Genomic DNA, 20129 nt, shown 5'->3' with positions numbered 1-20129 from the left:
TGTTTTATGTTTCTGTTTTTGTGTACATTTTTCTGACCAAAAGCAACATCGGCAGAGGAGTTAAAAAAACGAACAAAGTAAGCTTCTTTAACTGAAATTATTATTATTATAATATTTATTATTATTATTATTATTATTATTATTATTATTATTATTATTATTATTATTATTATTATTATCATTGTTCTTCTACTTATTAATATTATTTTGTTTTATTTTCATTATCATCATCATTATTATCATTATCATTATCATTGTTATTATTGTTTAAAAAACAAATTTACTTTATTGATTATTACTATTACCATTAATAATTATTACTAACAGTAGTAGTTGCGGTGGTGGTTGTAATGGTGGTATGTGTTTATTATTTTTATTATTACTGTAGCTGTAATGGTAGGTGTTGTTTTTTGCTGCCATTGCTATTGTTGTTTTTGCTGTTAATATTATTGCTACCGATATTAGTGTTGCTATTATCATTGTAGATTTTATTTCTATTGTTGTTGGTGGTGGTAATGGGGATAGTGGTGGTGATGGAGGAAAAAATCGGGATGGGATCTTTGACCTTGGTGGGGAACCCTCCTAGAGATAATGTCTCCATAAAACTATCGGTGGTGGTGTAACCTTAAATTCACTAACCCCATTTATGGGAGAATGTCAAATCAAAATATTGAAAATAACGACGTAAATGAGGCTAGAACATCTTGTGGTGGTTTCACGTCAGAAAGGTCTCCCACTGGTCAACAGGGTGGGTCCTGTCGTAATCATACAACTGTTCGAAATTCTGAGGATGTGGCTGGATATAGGGGGAGTGAGAATTGCCAGAGAGGGTACCAAGACACGAAGGGAGTTGGAACAGGGAATGTAAAAAAAAAAAAAATCATGGACGGATGAGGAAAGAAGAGTTCTGTGGGGATGCTTTGTAAGAAGTGGAAGTATCAAATGTGGGTGATATATCCAAAAAATGAAGGAAGACTGGGAATCGAGAGGAGGGGGAACTAGAAGTGTCGCGAGTTTGGTATCCCAGTTAAAACAAATTAAAATAACAACCTATTTTAAGTGATTGCAAGAGAAGAGATTGAATGGATGGTTAGGAATGAAATGAATAACGAAAGTAAAATTGATGAAACTAGCTCTGATGAAAGAACAGAGAGTGGAAGTGTAGAAGGGAAATGTAAACGAGGATGGGAGGCGGACAACTGAGGAGGTATGGACTCCTACGGTTAGGGGAAGTAATAAGAAAGAGTTTGAAGGATCTAAGGCAGATGAGATCATTGACTGTGAGACAATGGAACTAGTGAAAGAAGCAGATGTATGGAGAAGTGGCGATGAAGTTCGAACTTTGACTTCTGTAGAAAAAGAAGTACTTCAGAAGTTTAGGGAGGTGCTTCTTAGAGAAGATATCATAGAGATTCTAAGTATGAAGAGTAGTGATAGGCTGAAGTTGTAAAAAGAGGTAAAAATAATTCAAGGAGTAATTCACAACATCATAAGAAAGAACATATCGATTACGGAACTTAACAGGCGTCTATATGCAGCGTCATACGTTATTGCGAATCGTCTTGGCTTGTTACAGAAGAAAAAGGGAAAAATGAAGAATAGAAGGCCACACTGGCAGAGGCGGCTTGAAGAAAGTATTAAATGGTGGCGGAAGTACAGTGGTAGAATCGCAGAAATAAGTAATGGAGCTAAGGATGAGCTTGAAGGGAGATGTAGATTGCTGGAAAAGGGAACGATGAAGGTCCATACGGGTTGTCTGAAAATTAGGAACTTTGCTGGAAAAACTGTTGCATTTCGGCGGAACATCCTTTTTCGGACCAATCAGTCTCAGCTGTATAAAGAATTAAATGGTAGTAAACAGGCGGGAAATAACAACACTCCAAATGCTAAAGATGCAAGGAAGTTCTTGAGTTGAAGGGCGATTTAATGAGAAGGCAAACTTGTTTGGAGAGGTCAAAGACAGGCTATCAGAAATGCAGCAGATAAAGAACGCTGATATAACCATCGATGACGTTAAATCTGGCATACGAAGGATGATAAACTGGAAGGAACCTGGTCCAGATGGAGTGATGGGCTTTTGGATTAAACAGTTACCATACCTTTATCAACCTATGGCTGCTGCTCGGCAAAGGGTTGGCGGGAGATATCTCTGATTGGCTTGTGAAGGGAGGAACAGCACTGATAAGGAAAGATCCTGCAAAAGGAACAGATGCTAATAATTATAGCCCAATTCCATGGCTGCCATTGATGTGGAATCTGTTGATCGGAATATTTGCGGAGAAAATCCATGAACATATAGAGAGTAATGGTGTTTTTCCTGACGAACAAAAAGGGTGGCAGAAAGGATTGAGAGGTACTAAAGAGCATCTGCTAATTGATAAAACATTAATGTAGGATGCGAGGAAGAAGAGAAATCTGAGCGTAGCATGGATCGATTACAGAAAGGTATATGACATGGTTCCTCATTCATGGATACGTGAAATACTATTGATGCTGAAGGTTACTGAGAATGTGGTAGGGCTTTTGGAGACAAGTATGGGTTAATGGAAAACGGTGCTGACAGCAAACAGAGAGGAGATGGGGTAGGTGAGCATTAAACGTGGAATATTTCAAGGAGAGTCGTTATATTCTCTTTGTAATGATAATAATGCCACTGAGCATCCTCTTGGATAGAGAAAAACTGGGGTAAAACTTTGCATCTGGTGAAAGACGCCTCAACCATCTACTGTTTATAGATGATTTGAAAATATTCGGTAGAAATGAAAAGGAAATGAAGAGACTGGTAGAACTTGTGGGGACATAATAAGATGACATTGGGATGGAGTTTGGGATTAGTAAATGTGCGGTGCCGGTGATGAAAAGAGGAGTAAAGGTTCATTCGAATGGAATAGTGCTGCCAAATATAGAAATCATGAAAGAAATAGAAGAGTCAGGGTATAAGTATTTAGGAGTGCCGAAGGGTGTAGGCATCATGAACAGAGAAATGAAAGAAAATGTCAGGAAGGAGTATCTTAGTGATAGGAGTGAAACTAATTGCAAAGTCGAAACTATATGGAGGAAATCTAATGAAAGCAGTAAATGCATAGGCAGTCATTGTTTTGAGATACAGTGTGGGAATTTAAGAATGGTCTGACAAGGGTTTGCATGCCATGGATATCAGAACAAAAAAGGTTTTAGCAATGTTTGGTATATTTCACATTCGAAGTAGCGTAACAAGGCTGTATCTAAAGAGGAAAGATGGTGGGAGAGGATTGGAAATGTAAAATATTGTGTTAGAACCGAGGATATGTCGTTGAAGGAGCATGTGGTTAGAAGTGGGGAGTGGATGCTTAAGGTCGTGGCCAATGAAGTGGAGGTGCGTGAGACCAAGGCTGATTATTTGAAACGTATGGATAGAGAAAGAGCAGAAGAACTGGCAAGGAGGAAAATGCATGGAAGGTTCGTCCAGGATATAGCAAAAGTGGCTGATGAAAATTCATGGCAATGGGTTAGGCGGCCTTCAAACCTCTGCAATTATAGGTACTACCACCATCCTTAGGAAAACCCTTGATCTTTGAAACTCCTGGTCTGATGCCGGGCGTAAGGAAATCCTCTGGAAATGAATTACCAGAGAGACGTTCATAAGTGAAATCAGAACTACTATTATTATTATTATTATTATTATTATTATTATTATTATTATTATTATTATTATTAATCTTCTTCTTTTTTTCTTCTCCTTCTTCTTCTTCTTATTATTTACTTTTTAGTCACCGACAGGTTTTAATGTATTTATGAACTATTTTCTGCTGACGGAAGGCGGTTTAAGTCGTGTGATTGAGACTGACTCGAGAAATTTTAAATCAGTACTTGATCGGCCTCATAACTAAATTAAGAAACCTTTTTCTTTATTTGACAGTTTTATTCTGAAACGTATAATAAATACTGGTCTATCGCAGAAGCTTAATTATTGTGGGTACAGTTAGTAGATATTATTTGTATATTAATTTTACATTTTGTATTTGTTTAATATTACGAAAATATAAAAGTACACGTTGTCCGATTATTGTTTACAGTGAAGGCTGGTTCAGCCTAAATAAACAGCACCACAATTTTATTGATATATATATATATATATATATATATATATATATATATATATATATATATATATATATATATATATATATATATATATAATATTGCTAACTTTGCGGGGAAAAAACTGGCATTTTTAAAAGTGGGTTCGTGTTAAAAATTATACTGCCTAGAACAGACAGAATACAATAGTCTATTAATATGTATTAAACAAAAGAAAACTATTCTCTAACTACCGGTAATTTTAGATATAAATGCTATTTAGAAAGTCTGAATGTTACATCTTTATCAAATTGATTGATTCTGAATTTAATACACTAACCAATATACAATTAAAGATAGCCGTTATAGACTAACATGTTTTGATTTAATGATTTCAGAATTGAGCCGATGTGGAGAACAAATAAACAAGGCCCTCTGTAGCATTTTTGGTCTGGCCATCACAAACAGGACTTAATTATCGTGTTCAAGTTCCATGGAGGAAAGCGGAGCGTGATGTAAGGAATTGAGATGATCAAAAGTACCAACACACCGGAAACACAAAGTAGAACTGTGATAAATAAAAGAGGTTTAAATCATAAAATCCAACGAGAATGTCGCTAAAAATAAGACCCAAAAGGGTTACGCCTTTAAACCCGATTAATTTGGTTGTACATCATGTTGTCGAAACTGAATACAACATACTTTGTACATGGGGAAACTGGTTCAGTAAAATATTTTTCTCTTAAGTATGGAGCAGAAAGTTTTCATGAAAAAGAAAGTCAGTGTATAGACTGGAAATTGATTTAGTGGCTTATAAGAGGATAATCAGTAGTGTACATACCTGATATTGTGCATATGTTATACGGTTATCGAAATTATTAATATATCATACTGATTTTCATTGTTTTTTTTGTTTTTTAATTAAAAGCACATGGAACTGTGCTTATCAGTATGGCGAAAGGGGACTTGGGATACAGGGGAGTAATTTTCTCTGTTATATATATATATATATATATATATATATATATATATATATATATATGCGTGTTTGTGTGTGTGTATTTATACCAACTAATATTCTGCTCTCTCTTTATATATATATATATATATATATACACATATATATATATATATATATATATATATATATATATATATATGTGTGTGTGTGTGTGTATTAATACCCAGTAATATTCAGTTAGATTTACAACGTATGAGACAAGAAGCCGTACATATTTGCTCCTTGGTAAATAAATCCTGATTAACAATGCCGTCTTTACATAAATAAATCACATTTAAATATACGTATGTATACACTCTTTCTGTAGATTTTTACTATCACATTTATCTACTTATGATATTATGGTTTTGTATATGATTGTCGTCTTTCATTGATCAAATAGAGAAAGAAAGAAGGGAATTAGTGAAATCTAATGATGTCAGGAAACGCCATAGATGTATTTGTCTGGGAAATTGAAGGGAGACCATACTGTGATTATAATGCTCGAAAATCTCGATATAAAAGCGAATAGTTACTTTTGTATGAAGAGATGAAAAAATATGATAAAATGAAAAATTGGAAAATATATCCATTTATATTCCATTGTGAGTTATAATCCATTGATTCAACCCATTCTGTTCAGACAGAATAATGGGACAAACTAATTGACCAAAAAAGCAATAATGGTTTGTTTGTGTTATATTACTTAAATCATTTTAATAATTTTATGTGAATCATTCATTCGCTGTTTTGAGTCATCTCTTTACATCACATTCACGTGCCTTATTTGATGCCAAACCACAACCGTTGAAACGAGTCATGTGTTCCATTATGATTTCTACAATGTGCTACGGATCCCGTTGTCCTTTCCATTCTACTCCGTCTCTGCTGAGTGTGTTCTAAGGCGTTATCGTATGGTACATTTCCTCGACCATTGAGTGTCATTAGATTATGCATTCATTCTATTTGCGGGCTACTGCCCTCATTATTATAATTGTTGTTGTTTAACTACAGCCAACTCATTCTCTGGCTTTCTCCAGGTCATAAACCGCGACGGAATAAGAATGCTAACTCTTGCAACTTCTCGTCAGTAGTTACTGGCTTCCATAGTTGGTGTCTTAGAACATTCCGGCCAGAATTCCTCTGGCCTTGGCGAGTTGGATGAAAACCACAATTATCAGATGCCGTGTTTCTAGAACGTTAGTTAATTGATGAAACAGTAATTGTGCTATGGCCCTCTAAGTACGATCAAGATAAAATTTTATGGTTTTATAAATACAATGCTGTGTTGGGTCTTTACTGAAAACGTCCTTAAATTATTTCTCACGAAATTGCAAGAGGAACATAAAGTGTTTTTGCAATCTGAAAAACAAATACTTTACTAGCAGAGCCTGTGGATATTTCACGAGCGTTGAAACTTAAAAAGAAGAAAAACACACACAAGTCAGAAACTTATCACATAATGAAACAATTACAATAAAGCTGGACAATGTACCATTAAAAACTTAACTAAATCTTAAAGTTCTATATGTTCTGGTCCTGCTATATCTACTGACAAAATAGTATCAGTTTGTTTAACTGTTCTGATCTTATCCTGATCTCGCAGCATTATGATAACGTTGCAGTATGGTAGCCTTTTCGAATTCGTGTACAATTGAATTGGCTGCGTTAATAAACTTATTAATATTGTGATCTGTATCGATCAAACACTGGCGGGCGATAATAAACTTAGAACATTGTAATCATCACATACAAATCACTGGCTAGCGATAACAAACTTATTATTATGATCTGCGTCCACCAGACACTGAATCACAAATATATTGTAAGTATTGTGATCTGCACTGAGCAAAGATTCGTTGGCAATAATTAACTTATTAATTTGATATTACCCTACCATAAGTGGGTTGTCATAATTAACTTATTAGCATTGTGATCTGCACCAACCAGACACTGGATAGCTATAAATAACTATTATTTTGATCTGCATCTTCTATACACTGAACACTGTGGTATGCTAATAAATGTCATTCTCAAAGGTCTCCAATCAATTATAATTCGTCTAGCCATACGAATAATATATTTTTGTCTTTGGCAAATTAATTAATTCAAAGCGATTTTACAGCACATTTTTTTATGTTTAAACGTTGCACCATTAAATGAAGAAACCTATCATTTTCACTTACAATTCATCAGGAGTGATTTTTCACAAGTATTTTTTTTAATTAATCAGAAGTGACCTTTCCATGTGATTTTTGTAATGCTAAAACTTTATGATAATATAAATAGGAGTTGAAAAATGGAAAATTTATTCTTACAATTACTCCAAAGTTATTTCCGGGACAATTTCGTAATAAATCAGAATTTACTTTTGCAGAGCATTTTATAATTAATTAAAATGGACTCTCACATAGTGATTTTGTAATTAATCTGAACTGTCTTTTCCAGAGCAATATTGTAATTAATCAGAAGTGCAATGTCTCAGAGCATTTTTGTAGTGTATCAGAAATAACGTAATCGAGGGTATTTTGTAATTAATCAGGAGTCACTTTTTTAGGGCATTATTGCAATTATTAATAACTTACATTTCGAAGGCCTTTTGTAATTAATCAGAAATGTCTTTTTCAGGGCATTTTGTAATTACTCCGAAGTGACTTTCCACGGCATTTTTGGGATTAATCAGAAATGTGTTTCTATGGCATTCTGTAATTAATCAGTACTGACTTTTTCATCACTTAACTAATAAGAAGTTATATCTGTAGGGCATTTTGTAATTAATCAGATATCGTAAATAATTGTTAACTTAAACAAGCGAGTAAGAATATAAAACACTCTTTTTATATTTTATAAAAAGTGACTTTTTCCGGGATTTTTTTTAAACATCAGATGTCAAGTGTCTAGGGTATTTTTACAATTTAAACACTTTTACACATAAATCAAACATTTTAAAGACAGAACATTTTTCTTACAAATCATTAGAAGTAAATTCTTCCGGCCACGTTTTGTAATGCTACACCCTAATGTCATTAACATTAGTAACGGAACAGATTTTTTACTAGGAGAAAAACAAATAATTTTATTATAATTAATATCAGCGACAGCAGTGTTTTTCGTTTTATTTGCCATGTCTAATATTACTGGTCTCTTAAAGGATGGACAAGATAATAACGGTCGAAACGAATACGAGTATTATTAATATATATATATATATATATATATATATATATATATATATATATATAGAGAGAGAGAGAGAGATCGAATATGTGTGTTGCCTTTATTACTGTTCGAGATGTAAGACGTATCATTAGGGCTTCTTAGTCACTTCATTAAAATCGTTCATTTAAACTTACCAATGAACTGCCTAACCCTTTTTTTACTCTTCTCGTCAGCTTACGTTTCTAACAAACGACGGATCGAAATTATATTACAGGCAGCAACTTACTATGGCCCAGAGACCCCGTGTACATATCAACGTTATTTCGCGAATTCAAATTCCATAATACATACTGACAAATTTATTATGTTACCCTTTACTAATAATGTGCACAAGAATAATTTAAATTCTTAAAGTACAAGTTGATATAGAAATATGTTTTACATATCAACTACAATGGTGTTTTTGCCAAGAAAGTGTTTTATAAAAATATCTCCCTGACCTTCACTACAATGTAAATGAACGATTCTCGTTTTGATGAAATTTCTTATGAGACAAACTTCTGGGCTTACCTTTTAATAATGTCCTGCAATAACAAGAATTACATCAGAGTCGTTGCCAAAGTCCTTGGAAAAATAATTGCATCATTATTCTGTTCTAGAAATAATTTCATTTCCAACAGAATGTTCTGCCTATGCAGTAGACAGATACGCTTTTAGATAAAATGACCTTTACTATCTTAGCAGCGTACAAATATATTCCTCGAAATTTTATGGTCTAGAACCTTTTCGTCGTTTGTTTCCTCTTTCTCATAGAAGAGAGGTTGTTAACATATCTGGTTTACCGTAATTTAGAATATTCGAAATACAACTGTCAATAATTTTCCATTATCTATTATTTCTGCTTGGAAGATAACAACATTTTTATGAGTAAATGTTGTTTTCGTAGTGTAGTCTTTAAGTGTAACGCAATATTGTGATACTACGTTGTTGTTTGAAAGTATAACGTAAATAAGTTGTTATCGAGCTGTCGTCTTAAATAAGAAAACAGTCTCAACATTTCACTCTATATAAAAATCACTGTCTTATCTTACTGCAATTTTTCCTTATTCTTGACTAACATGTGTGTCTTGATAAGCCATGGCCAACTCCAAAAAATATGAAAAAGGAAATAATGTGTGAAAATAGAGTCAAATATCTACGCTACACTTAGATTATGTCATGTCTTCCGAAAACCCCAAATTATATTAAAAAACTGTCTTTTTACAATGAAGAATATTTTGGAAGTATATCTTTTCTCCCAAGAGAAAACTACAATATTAAGTAGGTTACGAAAAACTTGGGAAGGGATTAACGATTGAAAACCAGCCGAATAATGAGAGAACATCATTTGATACATTCAGGCAAAGCACAATTTGGAAAAAAAACATTAGGGAAAGTCGATATCCTATACTGGGATATTATTCGGAATAATATTGACATAAAAACAAATAAATCAAGCAATAATCAAATATCGTTTATTGACACATTTTAGAAGGAATAAAAATGAACGATTTTAGTTTAGCAAATATACGGAATAATAGCATTCAAATACTACACATGTGTGGAAAAATCGGAAACCCACAAAAACACTCATAGAATAATATTTATTTAATTGAAGAATTAAAAATACATGAGACAAGTACTACATAAACTAAATCTTACAACGTGTCACCTTGATTAACAGAAAAATCGTACGTCACGAACGGATATGTTTGCCTGATTGAGCATGCTTGAGTAGCATTCAGGTTTAGCGGCTCTCGTGATTTGTCTTCCACAGAAGGAAAATTGTTCTCCACATAAACATAACGGAGCGAATAGTGTGATTTGAGGAACCTCTTGAGAGGAAGGCAAGAAAAAAGAGAGGAAAAAGTATAATGAAAAATACAGTAAGTATGAGCTTTTCTTAGAACTTCATTTTCGTTATACATGGGAAATTAAGATAAATCGGTTTGATGCAAAGTTCTTCGCTCATCTATGAAGAAAAAAAAAACTTAGTTTAGTTTTCCTTTTTATTTTTTGTATGCTATTTTGTGTGAAGCTTTGCTGTAAGCTCTAGAAATATCAGCCATTGATTTATTTTGTGTTTACCTATAGTCAATAAAGCATGTTTGCCATAACAAAAAAACAACCTAATGTGAGAAAAGATGTTTTGCGAAAGCCTTTTTAAACTCAAGCCCTGTATTCATTAACTCTATAATTGTCATAACTGCAAAAACCGGAGAGAAACTATTACCACAATTTACATATTGAGCCCAACAATATATTTTACTTTATAGTCACGATTATATTCAATGCACTGTTTTCAAAAATTCAATGAAGAATCTCTCCTAACGAACGTCTACGACCGAAGTTCCATGTGCAAACGAGAAATAAACCTTTAAGGTAATGAATGCATATTCTTTGCAATCCCGTGTCCTCCATGTCGACGGAATAATTATTAAAATGCCTTCTAGGTCTTCTAATTATATTTCTCTTATTTCCTATGTCAGTGTATATGTCCATATATCAAGCCAAATATGTTCTTGCGGTATTTAACTTCTTAATTCAGATAAATGTGTCTTATTTTGTTATCCAAATAAGCACCATCAGAATCAATAAACTTTTGCTGGCGCAAATATATATAGTTTTGGCCGAAACGTAAAAGTATTGCGTTCTGGTGGCGATGAATTTGATAACGTGTATTTTATGTCGCTTAGATGTTTGAAGAAGTTCTAATGCAAGAAAGTTGTCGAAGTGCTTGAACAAGTTGGTAGGGGTGAGAACTGGAGAGCATGACGGATCAGACAGAGTTTTGTAGCCGAATCCGTTCAACCTCGACAGAGTCAGTATGGCTACGTGTGGTCGAGCATCGTCGTGGAGAGGAATAATACCTTTTTTTTTTTTTACTAATATTGGATATTGTTGTCGAAGTATCTGATGAATTTCATTGATTGATTGAGAGTACTTCTCCGTCGTAATGGTTTTACTTGCATTCAAAAACTCTGATGGATGAGACACGTTGCAATTCACCGAATAGTCATCATAACCTTTCTTTGCTGACACTCTAGTGTCGGAAAGTGTTGCAGAGCTTTGTCGCCGTCTAAGCAGTGAGCTGCGCGTGGCCGGTTGTCGTAAAGAACTCACTTTTCATTGCAAAACCAAAGATAATCGGGAAACGGGTCGTTTCTGTTGTATAGGAAATGGGAAGATAACACTTTATAACGGTGTGGATTTTGGTTGTCGTTCAATTCGTGAGGCACACGTTCATCGAGGTTTGTCTGCGTGTTGATTGACATCGGCCATCAGATGTTGATTAAATCGTAATCAACATCTGTTGGCCGACCACTACGCTCATAATATTCATGACTTTTCGCCACCACGGAATTTCTAAAACCTACTCGTGTGCTGTGCGTTTAGTTGTGGTTCCTTTGCAAAACGCTTTGTTGATTTAGCGATCTGTTTCAGCAGCTTTTATGCTTAGCGTGTATTAAAATGGTAAAATTGTGCGTATTTGCTATTTATCGTCTTGTACACAACGTTTAGAAAATAAAATATAATTGTTTTTAAGCAATTCTAATTGAAACGATCAGATGGAGTTCAAAAATGTATAAAAATAATAGATAAAGTAAGCTATTATAACGAAAATTTATTTGGAAGTACACTATTTGAAATCAAATTTCCAAATCCTGCCAGAACTTTATTTTCCACCTGTTATTTACGTTTCTCATGTTCTTGGAATGTTTAGAAATAACAATTCCTGGGGATCAACTTATGTAAATTATATTTGTTGAAATCTACTAAAAAATTTAAAAACTTAAGTAATTCATACTTGTAGAAATTTAATAAAAATTTACATGTTATTAAAGATTTAAACATATATAAAAAAGGATTTTGATCAGTTGTACGATTAAAGACTAAATCGACATGAGCTCTAAATCGGTTGAGTGTTTCTCTTTAGAGAGTCAATACTAAGCAATGTGCAAAGGTAACTTAAGGTTAATTAGTGCAATTTTACTTCGAAACAACAATTAGATGATCGTTAATATCACAAATTGTGTATAATTTGAATATTTAAGAGGATGGATACACACGTAGTTTTAAAATTGATTTGATACCCACCATCTTATATTTAGAAGAGACGTGGGAGTTCGCATTTGTGTTCAACAGAGGATCACTTCTAATTATGTATTTGCTCATAGCATTTATGTTTAAGTTCAGATAAGCAGAAAAGGCATTACGTGGTTTAACAATAGAGTATTTATTTCAAGTGTTTTCCAAAGGAAGGCAATGTTTTTAAGCTCAGTCGAGCACTTGTGATGAGAATATAGACCACACAAGAGCTATGCATTTGATTAGTAGTAAAATGTAGATTAGAGCGCAGAAGAGGGAAACTAGACGCTTGGTTTCGATAGAACTAACAGTCACTAGCCCCTTTTCTACAAATTATAACAAAGAGATATTTGACATAATAACAGGTAAGTGGAAGTTTATCTCTATCAGCGGTTTAATCTAAAAGCCTTTTTGACTTAACTTTAAACGACCGATCTGAAGCGGCAAAGTGAATGGAATGTCATTCTGGAACTATTAATCGCCTGCGGAGTAACATTCCTCATGAGATAAATAAATAACCGTCGTGGATTTTTTTATGCTTCATCGTACAGGCATATATAAATGCATTTATTGTGACTTATCCTTTTAGTATCATGATATAATTTATCCATCCCCCTTCTTCCTGTACCTCTGATCATTTATTTTTTCATTTCAATTATCAATTTGGAGGTGAAGGTCATCTAGTGATAAACGACACCGACTGATGGCACAAGTTTGAATCTAGTTTGTTGCACTAAACTAGCACGATCGCTTAGGTTTTCTACAACTTATGCAAGATAACATTAGATACTTATATCTCGACCGTAACCTGAAGAGCTATTGCTAACAAAACAAGGTATAATACAGAAGAAGCCATCAGGGGTATCATCAGAGATTGTTCTTGGGGAATTATATTTTCACTTCCCGATAAACATTGGGCAAATGAGACCAGGGAATTGTTCAAAACGGCGATTGAAGCGCATTCTCCCACGCGGATATTCCATAGCAAGCCCAGCTCTTCCCACTGTGTTACTCGTACTTGTGCAGATGCTATTGCTTAAAGGCAGCATGCGTACCGCAGATCTTACCGACATTAGCCCGGTTAAAATTTACAGTAGTTTATAGAAACTCGAATCAATTGTAAGAGATAAATAGCAACAGCTAAGGAAGAATATACAGAAACCACATGGAAACACATCGAAGCACAGACCCGAGATTTTTGGAAAATCTACAAAAGTGTAGTAAATAATGGGCAATCAAAAAATCCCCTAGTATCCAACTATTATAATGTTGGTTGCACGGAAAGCAAGAAGGCAGAACATGATTGCCAGTTGCTTTGCGTCTAACTTCACATAGGACCCAGGAAACTACTCTCCCCCTGACCTTGTTTTGCAGACAGACGCAACATTAGATTATCTGACAATCACCTCTTCTCAGGCCCATACTATAAACCCTTGACACTGCAAAAGCATGTAGACCCGATATCATCCATATTTGCTATTAAAAATGCTCCACCGAAGTTGCTTTATTCCCCTTAAAAATTTACAACAGATTCCCTAACAAATCCACTTTCGTCACTACTGGAAAACGGTTACTAATATTCATAACTGCCCTCCCTAATAAAATTGTCTCTAAGATTGGCAATATTTGCTGAGGACACCACACTCTATAATAGGAACATGTGGAAATATATGAATACATCGCTAAGGAAATGGTTGAAAGAATTGAGGGATGCCTCTAGTCTTTAGTGGAACGGGGGGATAAATATTTGGCCCCATCCTCTTCTGGCAGGACTAAGCTTGTTTCCTTCAACAATTAAGAGACACCTGCTCAACCATCAATAGCAATAGCTAAAGATACATTACCTGAAATATTCCATTCAAACTCCTCGCATAACGTTCACATGGATCATGAATTAGATAAGATACATTGAGAGTATTGCAAGGGACACCATGTGAAAGATGAGTTTCTCTACCGTGCTGGAAACCTTTTTACGCCCCAAATAATCTTGTGTCTCTATAAGGCCACCATTTGCATATATATAAAGCACTTTTGTCACATCTAGGCTGGCCCATTTTTTTTACTAATCTCTCAGTCAAGGACAAGGTTCAAAAGAGAGGTACCAACCCAATAGGTCCTGAACTATCCTCTAAAACGGTGCCTCCGTCCCATAGATGAAGTGTTGCATCCCTCTACCTTTTTACGAGTATTTCAATGGTGAATTCTCCGACGAAAATATCTTAGACGAACCTGACAAGCAACAAGATACTACCCCTTCCCAGTAGAGATCCATAGATGTAAGACATCAATCTACTTCTATAGCATCTACCCCAGTACTGTTAGACATTTGACCTTTCCAGGAATCTACTTTCCCTACATTACTGGCATACAAATGTAATGTGAACTGATATCTTTCTGCTCATCTGCCTACATAGTATCCCTGCAGTAGTAAACCTATATAAATATGTCACTGTGTCTTAAGGTGAAAATTGAATAGAAATGCCCTATCGTGTAATTTCGAATGTCTTTATAGAAAATATTCTGACTAGAAAAATATCTGAAAAACAATGCCAACAATATTATAATCTGAGTGGTACGATATCAAGATTAAGAGTTATGAATTTCACAATATCGACACTCAGAATGTAAATTATCCTATTTACTATTATGGGGGATGAGTACATTGAAATGCAATACGAGTTTTTATAAGTTCTACCAATTTTAACTTTTTTAATAATTTTTCCGTATTTACATTAAAAAAACATTGTCTGATAAAAAATATATTCCCTCTTTTTAAGACATTAACAGGAATAACTCATTTACAACAACATTTGCAAATAATCTTTCTGTCTTTCTTCATGGTGATAGCTTAAAACAAAAAATTCTTACAGTGTATATGCAGTCTTGGACTTTTTCTTTCGTGGAACACTTATCGCCCGACTGCTTTCCTGGCACTTACAATTCCATCATACACAAATTTAATTTATGTATAATTTTAAAACCGTCTTATTAGTCACATTTTATTCATTGACTTCATTAATTTGAATCAGCCTTTTTCTATCACTAATGTGACTTCATTAATTTGAATCAGCCTTTTTCTATCACTAATGTGGACTGTTACAAGCAGGCAGAAAAGCAAGATTCATTAAGGCATTTGTTGTAAAGTTTGGAAAGAACCAACGCTGCTTTGGCGGAGCACTATTTTAATACCAAAGCCGGGATGAGATCAGCTCCACATGTTTTTGAAGTGGCAATATTTTTTTATGATGGCATGCAATTGTAAAGCGGTGGTTTCCAGATCGTCTACTGTGACATCTTTCCACAAGGGAACTTCAGGGAGGGTGTGGTTTACAGGGTCCAGTGTGGAGTTGGATGCGAACCGACTGGCCATCAGGTTAGCCTTCCCGGTTGCTGAGCAAACAACCTAATTATTGTTGGATAGTGGGGGAAATATTGAGTGCCTATTATTTACTACACTGTTGTAGATTTGTCAGAAGTAACGGGCTCATAATTAATGTGCTTCGATGCGTTTTTGGTGGTTTCAGTGAATTCTTTCTCAGCTGTCACTATTTCTTTCTTACAGTTACTGATTTTTTTATATACTTCTCTCTGTTTGAACTGGATTATATCGGTTAAATCTGTGGTACGCATGCTGCCTTTGCGCGATGGCAGCTGCACAACTAGAATAAACCATTGGGGAGAGTGTGGATTGCTATAAAACTTCCGCCTGGGAGCATATGCTTCAATTCCTGTTTTGAACAACTCAGTGATCTAATGTGCGCACTTTTCAACATGAAGTGATAAGATATTTCGCTATAGGGCGTATTTTATGAGATCCCTACCTAGTCAGCCTTTTTATAATATCTCGTTGTTTTTAGTAATGACTCTTTCATTTCGGCTCTAGAGTTTAGTGCGATTTCAACTATTATCACTACATGATCATCATTTCCAAGTGGGCTGTTGGCATTCGTAACGCAATCATCGGGGACTGTGGTCAGAAACAGATCTAAAAGTGATGCGTGTTGTTCTTGCTTGTCAGGGAACGGGTTGGAAACGTAACCGTCTGTGATAGGGAATGTGATATAGAGAATTTCTGTGTTGTGCTACCAGCTGAGTTTGTGTAAGTAGAAAATTAAAGCCAGTTGTTGTGGTGGATATTGAAGTCATCAAATAAATGCACTTGTGTGCTAGTGTCGAGGGAAAGTGCTGCATCTATGCTGTCAGAGTTTTTTTTTTTTTTAAGGTACAGTCCTGGGTCGATGAAAAGCGGTACATCTCATTTGATCTCATTGAAGCCAATTATATTTTCAATACTTGAAAATAACATAAATGTTAAACTGACACCATTGTTTCTCTTTAGACATTCCTACAAATTTACTCCGTACGAGAGAGAAACAATATATGTAGATGATATGATAACATTCACATTATAGTCGTTTAATAAACTATGTACGAGAAAGTAGAATCATTATATACGGTTTCATATTATTAAACGTGTGCTGTTTTTAACATTAAATACTAATCCCTATTGCTCTATATTCCTAGCTAACTCAACACAGAAATATAAATAATACGTATTACTCTACAACACAGCATAAGAACGGTCTATATAAAATTTCAATCATATTTTATAAGTTGTTTTCAAGAAAACGTACAAGAAATTGTTGCATTATCGGCGCTAATCTCTATAAATTCCGGACTGTGCATCGAACAGATGTCATAATAGTTAACTGAAAACTATTATATGAAAAGGTCATACAGATTTACAGTTAGATACGCCCAGTATTTTCTGAGAATTGTAGCAACTACAAACAAAGTGACATATGATACAGATAGTTTATTTATATTTGAAAAAATAAGTATTCCTTGTGTATTTAATTTTAGAAAATATAGATAATAGTTTTACTGTAAACAAATACGTTACTTATTGGCCTATATCGTGACGTATAATTTCGATTGCAGCTACTTTTTGGATTACCATAAGATATATGTAAAATAAATATATTACCAAAAAAAAAGCCAGTTCATCACATTGATTGGTTTCTAAGTCTAAAAGATTGGCAATGTATATTTTAGTCACTTTAAATGTGAACACTTGATCTGTGAGTACATTTTCAGCACGAGGCTTTCATTTTCCATAAACTTTGAGCCTAGCGCGCAATATTTCTAAAGGCGATGGTCGAAAATAGACTATGGAAGATGGCAGATGTAACTTATCTTAAAACGGTGCTCGCATCGACAAAACAAAGCTGATGTATCTTAAAATGCCGCACATTTATTATCTCCATGAACCAAGGCGTACAAAAAAAAGGTAGGATCAAGAGGGATTGTAGGAGATATTACTGTAGAGACCAGTGAGATAGATAGAGAAATGAAAACAGAACAAGACAAAAAGATACAAGACAGAAGAGAAAGTAAATTGGTAAAACCCGGAGATAAAAACGGTTGTAAAAGTATAGCTCCTTATCCGTTTATCATGTGAACTTTTGACATGAGCTATCACCCTTAAATAGTTAAATGTTCCTCGATGTGAAGCCTGATGTCGTCTTAAACTAAAACTTTTCTCATTATCGTTACACTGTATTGGGAACTACAGTTTATTTTCTTTCTTTTTACATGGGGGTCACCCAGGGATAAGGGTTATTGCGTATACAGTAATCAATGAGATAGTATTGTCGTAATCATTAGTATGGGAGATTTTATAGAGTGTCTTACTTAAGGGGGCGACTTGTCAGAAGTTTGTTTATGTTGGATTTGAAGACATCCAAGTTGTAGCCAGGTGGGAAACAGGCAAACGGAAGAGCGTTCCACAGTCGTGCACTTCTGGGACAGAAGCTCTGCTCATGGAATCTACGTTTGGATTTAGGCACAGATAAAGAATGGGAGAGATTATTGACAGTAGTTTCAGACAGACGGGTGTTTCACGGGAAAGATTGGCGAGGGGGCATGAGAGATATGAGCTCAGACGAGCAATTGTCATGGAAATAACGATAAAACAAAGACAGGCTCTCAACGTCTCTTCTGTGGGAGAGAGGTTGCAGGAAAGAGAAAGGGGCATTCTCCAAACAACCACGAAGTCTATTTTGTAATCTGCCAATGCAGGATAGACTGTTTTAGCAGCTCCTGCCCAGATGGGGCAGCAGTACTCCATCCTTGAACGTACTTGGCTATTATACAGATAGAGAATTGCATCAGTAGTGAGATATCTTCTGGAGCGGTAGAAGGATCCCATAACTGTCCCAGCGTCCTTGGCAACACACCTGATGTCTCCACAAAAATAAATAAGTAGTATATAAGATAAGTCATAAGAATACTAAATGACACTATACTTTAAAATAAATGTTTATATTCATGACGTAACGAAATGCAATTCATAGGAAACGTATCCATTTGGTTTTATTAGCAAACAAATAGGCTTACAGTGATGTATTTAAAAACGTGTATTCTTTTAGTGGTCTTTTATTTTTATGTAACAGTAATCAATACAGCAAATATGTTTCAATAATCGTACGAACAAAGCAAATATGTTTCAATAATCGTACGAATATACTAACTTTTTCTAGAGTGACTAAAACATACAAAAAAAAGAAAAATAATAATTACTACCCGACCTTTTAGTTTTAGCTTTGATATACGTGTTGTAGTACGCGTGCTCGATTGGAAAAAAGCTCGTTGTTCGGATACAATGTAGCCATCCTCAAATTATGTGGCATCTTGGATGTAAGCTATCGAAAACTAATGTGAAATTTTACACCAAAATAATTCTCTTATTATTTAAAAAATATGTAAGTAAAATTTGATTGAAATTTTATGAAAGTGAGACTTTTCTTCATAACAGCTATAACCAGTTAAAAATGCAAACATTTTTTTTTGAATACGCTTACTAATGATAAGGACAACGTAAATAATACTTTCTTTATTAACATGTTTTTATAAGATAAGCGGAAAATAATGTCATTTTTTTGCGTAAAATCCAAAAGGTCATAACTCTTTATAATAAACTTTATAGATCTAAATAAAAATCATTAGCATTGAAAACGAGGAAAACAAGTTTTTTATCGCTTTAGCATAGAAATCCGGAGTTCTGAAAGCTACAAAGTCAGTGAAGGTCAATCCGGAATCATCTAGACTTTTGAAAAAAATTTTCGCGCAGACATTTTTCGAGATGCTTGAAAAAAGAATATCGATCGGCGAAAAGTCAGGTGAATATAGCGGATGGAGCAAGGTTTAGTAGCCCAAAATGTTCAACTTCTGCAGGGTCGATTTAGCAACATGCGAGCGAACGTTGTCATGGAAGAGAATTAGTTCCCTCATATTAACCAATGTCCGCCACATACGTTACAGTTTCTGAAGCATTTTTTTCAATTTTTCGACAGTATTTCTCCGCCGTAATCGTCTCGCATGAATTCTGGTAGCTGAGATGGATGAGATTGGCCGCAGATTACCAAATAGTCACCATCATAATTTTTGGAGGCACAATTTCTGCTTCGGGAAGTGTTGTTAAGAGTTTTCATCAACCAACAACTCTGCTGAACGTCGCCGGTTATCGTAGAGGATCAACTAATCATCACACGCCACAGTCCTCTTGAGAAATACGCTGTTTCTGTTGCGTAGAAACAGCGCAGAAAACACCACAAAACGACGATGTTTTTTTTTATTATCGTTACATTTAGTTATTCACCTTTTGTGGACTTCCCAATTTGTTTTAAATAGCGAACGACTTTTGTTAGTAAATGGTCAACCTTGAGCGCAACAGCAATCTTTCTTGTGGTTGTGAAAGGATCGGCTTTGATTAAAGGTGTCA

This window comes from Euprymna scolopes, chromosome 25, assembly GCF_053919585.1.
Source record: "Euprymna scolopes isolate OS-2025 chromosome 25, ASM5391958v1, whole genome shotgun sequence".
NCBI lineage: Eukaryota > Metazoa > Mollusca > Cephalopoda > Sepiida > Sepiolidae > Euprymna > Euprymna scolopes.
Note: the sequence above shows the minus strand (reverse complement) of the source record.